A 7,528-nucleotide genomic window follows, 5' to 3' on the forward strand; every position below is an offset into this window, starting at 1 on the left:
TGTAGAAATGTGGGTGAGAAAGGCAAAAAGGATTGTTCTTGAACCTGATCTAGGAGGACATCCCCGAAACTTCCTCTCAAACACTCCGTCTTGGTAAAGAGGGAGCTGAGCCGAAAGGTAAAGCTCTCACTTTAATGGTCGGTCCATGTTCCAACCCTCACCTATCGTCACAAATTCTGGGTCGTCATCGAAAGAACGAGGTCGCGGATACAAGCGAGCGAAATGAGTTTCCTCCGTAGGGGCGCCGGGCTCAGCTTTCGAGATAGGGTACGAAGCTCGGACATCAGGAGGAAGCTTGGAATTGAGCCCCTACTCCTTCACGTCGAAAGGAGTCAGCTGAGGTGGTTCGGGTATCTAATTTGCATGCCGCATTGATGCCTCCCTTTAGAGGTTTTTCAGGCACCAACTGGGGGGAGACCCCAGGGAAGACCCAGGACACGCTGGAGGGAAATTCGTAATTTGGGATATTGGGCTAAATAAAATGAACTCAATTGAATTGATTATATCTCCTAACTGGCCTGGGAACGTCTTAGGATCTCCCAGAATGAGCTGGAAAGTATTGCGTATGAGAGGGAAATCTGGGAAGTCTGGGCCTGCTGCCACTGCGACCCGACCCCGGATTAAGCAGATGGAAATGGAAGGGTGGATTATGTTGATGTTGGAGGAACAGGAACACACAACCGGACGGCACTGACTGAAAGAAACAGCGGAAGTCTTTTACTTTACATCTAAAAGCGTTTTTTTTCAGAAATCAGGATGCAAGTAGACATCATGCATGGACCCCCCTCCGCCTGGTACCTATTGTATTCAGACCAGAGAGAGGCGCCTTAGCAGAGGGCGGGACGGTTTAAATAGTCATCAAGACCAGTTCTGATTGGTCCAGCGAAGAGAGGGCGGTGTCTTCTCATTGGTTCGCCGTCTCTCTGCCTCCATCGCTGTCGCTCATTCATTGGTCCTTCTCGGCCCGCCAATGAGAGCATATGTTGTGAAAAAGTGTGGGAAGAGAAAGACTTGTTGCTTTCTTTGAAGCTTATTCCACTGAGCTCTGGAGTTTTCTAAGATAATCTTATCTCTTCCGAGGTGGGATGCGCTGCGTCTAGAAGGTCGTTTATCAAAAGGCCTCTTCACGTGTGTGCGTCGGGTCAGAGAAAGGGCATGTGTGTGTGTGAATCCGGATAATAATTGCCCAAGCTGGACCGTTCCTTATCTTATCTGCGCTCATTAAATGTCTCTGTGGCTCTCCTGTTCATGTGAGCATGAGTGTTGCTTTGTTCTATTCAAATCTAGGGTGAGCGTTGGTGCATAAAGTTTCTTTCATGTGTCACTTATCTTCTTTGATCAGTTCAGGCGCCGGATTGCCCTGCTGAAGCTTCTAACCTTCCACAGTGATTTTCCACTTTACACATAACATTTATGCAAACAATACTAGGCTATGCTAAGCTATAATATATATTCTTTACAATTACCAATAATATATGCACATTAATTAGTAATGTCTTCATAATTGTCGTATAAATATATTCGTAATTTAACAATATTAGTACACATGTTAAGACAGATACTTTATTTATCCAACAAGGGGTTTTATTCTGTTATTTTTGTAAAATTAGTAATATTACTTTAGGATACTTTTGATACTGAGATAAAATGGGACTGAGAAATTACAATAAACATCAAAACCGTTTTTGTTTTCAAACAAAAATATTTACTATTTTAGTCAGGCACCCTGTGCCTAGTTTGCCACCCTGCTTTATGGTCTGTTCGACTCTAAATGGCCACAATCTACGAAATGAACATAATGCTGTATTTAAGAAGAGATTGAGACCATGAACTCATGTTTATAATTTGTACAGAGGGAATTTCTCTTAGACTTCTATACAACCAGAGGAGTCGTCCACACTGGTTTACGTTAAAAGTAAGAGTCGCAAAGCTTTGTCAAACCTAAAACCACCGTGACCTTTCGACACTGCGGCCGACCCCTGCTCCCCGTGTCCTGTCGGCGCCCAGGAAATCTGCAGCTTCCTGTGTCCCGTTGCCGCCCCGGCTGACTCCAGCTCCCCGTGTCCCGTTGCCGCCCCGTCCGACTCCAGCTCCCCGTGTCCCGCCGCTTCTGGCTCAGTGCCCCGCTATCCGGAGCCCGGAGCGTGTCTGCCCGGTCGGTCGTCCTCTGGTCCACCCCTTGGACTGCTTCTGCCATGCATTTGGCTCCCCTCCATCCACCATATACAGTGTTATGTTGGGTCGTCTGGAGTTTTTGTGTCTTGTGTCCTGTTTTATTTTGAAGTCCCCGTCTCTCTTATCCTCTGTTTCCCTGCAGCTCCTGTCCCTGTGATTGTCTGCCCTGCCCCTGATTGTTTCCACCTGTGTCCAATCACCTTCACCTCCCCTGTGTAGTTACACCCCAGTGTTGCTTTCTACTGTTTAGAACCCTTGTGTCATCTACTTCAAGTAACATTATGCAACAATTGTACCTTAAAATAACAGCTTGAAAAAAATTGTGCCGTTACAATGACTTTTAATATGGCGATTTGCGCCTCCGCCATTGCCATCGGGGGTCTGTGGGGAAATAACTCCGCTATGTAGGATTCTGGGTCCGCCCGATCCGGGGCGGATGTACTTCGACCTGCTTTCTGGCAGTGATTACGCAATGTCATATAGTGCCAGTCCACGCTCGCAGCTACAGTATAAGGGCGAAGCCTCTTGTAATGAATTACACGTTCCAATGTAAATTATGAATATGTAGCTTTTTGGTGTTGTCAACAATATTGTATTCGATCACACGTACTCCACATTAAAACATTTAGAAAACAACGTATATAGGCTGAAAACGCGATCGGTATTTCATCTAAACTAAATGTTGTCATTCTTTTGGTTATGTTAGCATTCATCTCCGATATCACAATGAATAAAACTATGCAGTCATATTTATGTAAAATCTTTGAATATTCTTACCTTATCGGTTGACATCATTTCTTGGTTTCTGACTTTGTCTGGTCAGCAATACAAGTGTATGCGAGGCTGCATCTATCGTAACTGGGTATTTACGACACTGAAGTAAACGTTAAATACCTCAAACAGAAGGGGGCGCTCCAAGGGAAAAACTCCATAATGAGACTTTATCATTTAAAAAAATCAGGCAAAAATCTTGTCTCAAAAAGATGCAGAAAAGCTGGTTCACGCGTTCGTTACTTCTAGACTAGATTACTGCAACTCCTTATTATCAGGCTGCTCTAATAAATCTCTTAGATCCCTCCAGTTGATCCAGAATGCTGCAGCTCGTGTACTCACTAAAACTTAGAAAATAGATCACATTACTCCTGTATTAGATGCTCTGCACTGGCCTCCTGTAAAATCAAGAATTACATTTAAAATTCTTCTCTTAACCTACAAAGCCTTGATTGGTGATGCTCCATCATATCTTAAGGAGGTTGTAGTACCATATTCGCCCACTAGAGAGCTGCGCTCACTAAATGCGGGGCTACTTTTGGTTCCTAGAGTCTTAAAAATTAGAATGGGAGCCAGAGCCTTCAGGTATCAAGCTCCTCTTTATGGAACCAGCTTCCACCTTCAGTCTCAGAGGCAGACACAGTCACCTCGTTTAAGAGTAGACCTAAGACTTTCCTCTTTAATAGAGCTTATAGTTAGGGCTGAATCAGGTTTGCCCTGGTCCAGCTCCTAAATATGCTGCTATAGTCTTATAGGCTGCTGGGGAACGTTTTAGGATACACTGAGCTCTGGCTTTGATAGACCTGATAGCAGGAGTGCAGAACCTTAAGTATCGGTGTGAGCCCTTCGGTGCGTCTGCTGTCAAGATGAATGGCAACGATTATAAAGGCCGCTCAGTCGCTGAAGTTAAATCATGAGCCGCGCTAGTCTCCTCAGCAAGCATTCCATCTATAATCTCAACGTTAACGTCCCAGCTGCACGAAATGCACGACCACAGGAAGAGGGCGAGGCCCTACAAGTCGTCCTGAAGCCGGCGGGCGAGGCTCCACGGGGGGGGGGGGGGGTGTCCTCCCACACCGAGCAGCTGTTGAGAAGTATTCAAATATTTTGGTTTTTTGTGAAACTTTGCTTTGGTTAAATATGTGTAAGACCTACAGACGGAGGAGGCAAAGGGTGACCAACAGCATTGATTAATGAAAAAAATAAAAATAAATTGTGTAATATGTAGAGTGAAGGTTTCCGTCCGGCAGCCACGATATGATAATTAGATTGAGCGTTATAAGAATGTGTATGCGTGTGTGAAGAGGGTGCAGTGCTATGCTTGTTGGGGTCAGTAGAGAGGTGCAGGCTAATGGAGGAGCAGAAGGTTGATAACAGCTCAGTCTCAGACCTCCAGAGTCCAGTCATCAGCATGCACCACAAGTGATGCCTCTATCTCTCCCTCCCTCCCTCTCTCAATCCACAACCCCCCACCCCCTCTTTTTCTCTCCTCCCTCCTCTCCCGCTGTGTGTCTCCGTCTTTCTACTTCTCCTCTGGCTCAGTGGTGTGTTTCCAAGAGATAAGACCCTTGCTCATTTCACACATGAGCAGAGTGGAGTTGGGTAAGGCTGTGTGTGTGTGTGTTCTTTGTGTGTGCGTACCTGTGTTTGTGTCTGCATGTGTGCGCGTATGAGTTTGCACGTGTATGTATGAAGGTTAGAGAAAAAGAGTGCAGACTCCGACTCCAAGTTTTCTCCACTTCCTGCTTCTTTACTTCAGCTGTGAGTGGGAACGTAGCATTCATTTCACTGGGAAACTCTCAATTTTCACGACGGTCAGTTTATGAAACCAGACCAAATCACCGACCAACATTGTCCTGGGCAGCTTTGATAAAACAACTTTTAATTTTTCTTTTGTCATTGCTGCCACCAGGACACAAGTGGGTTTGGGTCACACCAGTTTGGTTGAATTTAGCATATTATTGCCCTTTAAAACCTCTTATACTGTGCGAGATATGTGTGTATATATGTATATATTACTGATTCTTGAGATAAGGGACATGTCCTCCACTGAAATGCAAAGCTTGGCTTAAAAATCCAGATATAAATTAATTGAAATACCTTAAAAGCTCAACATGAATCACTTAACTACCCCATTGTATTTAGTTTTGTCTATTTTCATAGCAATTTGACCAAGTGCAAGCATTGCCCTAGAAAGTACATGTAAATGAACATGTCCTCTGCAAGAGGTCATAGGTTCTAATTGCAAAGAAAAGTCCTTAAAAATGTAATAAATATCAATATGAAATGAATTGCATTGCTTTATAAAATGTAACCGAATACATAAAGCAAAATACCCATCAAATTATACGTTAAAAATTGCCGCTCAAAGTAGTGTCCTCGGTTCATGTCAACTCCGTCAGAATTTAAAATTGTGTTAACTCTTCTTCGAAGATGATGATGATGATTAGGACTGGGAGCATCCACAGGCCTCTCCTGCTGCCACCCAACCGAGAAAAAAAAAAGTCATGGTACGTATTTTATGTTGCATGATATCATTGTACCACTACTGTTATTCTACTGTATTGTCCAATGGAATTTTAATATTTACATGGAGCTGCACATTTGTGAATATAATTATTATCACAGAGATACCAACAGTCTGGATGATGAACAACCAGCGGCAGCATTGCCAGTCCCTCGCCCACTGCCACTCGGGACAAAGAGAAGACCAGCACCTTTAAACAGCACATGAAGGGATAGCTGTTGTCCACCCAAACATGTGCACATAGATTGTACTGTCATGGATATGTGAGGTATGAAAGTTATATGAATGAATGAAATCTTAAATGTGCTCATTAATTCATGCCTTTGTGCAATATATGTGTACAATATGATGAATGTGAAATGTCTTCCTTACACTGATATTTTTTTTGTTTCTTTTATGTATGCAATTCTTTTATCCATTGTTAACTTATTCCCGAAATGCTTTGTATTATCAGTTCTATTTCATCCTTCCTGACCGCCAGAGGCGGTGCTTAGCACTGGATATCTTCCGTCTTGCGCATAGCAGGTCGAGTATTAATAACAACAAAGTCACCCGTGACCTCGGATGACCCGCCCACCGGGTATAAGTTCCGGTGTCATCCCGAGATCAGTTCTTTTTCATCTTCTCGCAAACGCAGGCATCAGCTAAGGCTGAAGTTTAACTGAAGCTCGTCGCGGGGAGCCTTGTGACCAAATGGTCGGAGTTGCGATCCGTCGCCCTCCAAAGGCTGCGACGAGCTCTCCTCCTCCGAGGAGGACGTTGCGTTCTCTAGGGCGGACCGTCGAGGCGGACGGAACGCACAAGTCTTTTCGGTCTTCACCAGAGCGCCTTCACCGACTTCAATCGGGTGAGATCGAATACAATTGCTGTCTATGACGGCATATCCCACAGGAGCAGAGCTCGTTCCTGCTAACTGTGTGCTAACGAGAGCGCGTCCGCTCGGTGCTGCTACACCGGGCGACCGGCTCTCTGTAGCGATTGAGACAGCGTGTGTTGACTTTGGTAGCATTGCCGCCGTGCATAGCTAGCAGAGTGTGTCCACTCAGGCTAACGGAGCCTACGCTAAATCCGACAGCTACTTCCTGTTCCACAGGACCTCGGCCCAAGTAGTGGAGCGCTCTCGCTCAGGCTACTGGTGGGCGATTACAGCGCTAACGAGGCGCGTCCGCTGCGTGCTGGATGCCACACTGCTACACTGCTACCGGCTTCCAGTGAGCAGAGCGTCCCGCTCAGGCTTACTGGGAGGCACCAGTAAGTACAGTTGCCATACTAGTGGAGAGGGTCCTCGAAGAGACCTGCCCTCTCACTACGACTGTTTCCACAGGACCTGCTCCCCCGTAGCACAGTGCTTTCGCCCAGGCTACTCGTGGGATGCTTGTAATTACAGCTACTGTACTAGTCAAGCGTGTCCTCACTTCCTCTCTCTAAGAGAGAGGCTGTTCTCTAGACCTCTTTCTAAACTGTCTCCACGGAACCCGTTTCCACAGTAACAGAGTGCTCTCGCTTAAGTTTACTGATAGGACACCAGTAATCACAGCTACTGTATTGAAGAGGTGTCCTCGCTCTAGACGGACTGTCTCTGTCCTGCTCGACAGGACCTGGGCCACAGTAGCGGAGTGCTACTGCTGCGACCCTAGCTGCTACAGCTACCGTACTAGCGAGGCCAGCGTCCGCGCTCTACCCTTGCTAGACGGGCTGTCTCCGTCCTGCTCCTCAGCACCTGGGCCACAGTAGCTGAGTGCTACTGCTGCGACCCCCAGCAGCCACAGCTACCGTGCTAGTGAGGACAGTGGTGTTTTTGGGACGCCCTCACTTCACTAGACGGACTGTCTCCGTCCTGCTCCTCAGGACCTGGGCCACAGTAGCGGAGTGCTACTGCTGCGACCCTAGCTGCTACAGCTACCGTACTAGCGAGGCCAGCGTCCGCGCTCTACCCTCGCTAGACGGGCTGTCTCCGTCCTGCTCCACAGGACCTGGGCCACAGTAGCAAAGTGCTACTGCTGCGACCCCCAGCAGCTACAGCTACTGTACGAGTGAGGGCAGCGTTACGCTCTC

The sequence above is a fragment of the Pseudoliparis swirei genome, chromosome 16, assembly GCF_029220125.1.
Source record: "Pseudoliparis swirei isolate HS2019 ecotype Mariana Trench chromosome 16, NWPU_hadal_v1, whole genome shotgun sequence".
Classification (NCBI taxonomy): domain Eukaryota; kingdom Metazoa; phylum Chordata; class Actinopteri; order Perciformes; family Liparidae; genus Pseudoliparis; species Pseudoliparis swirei.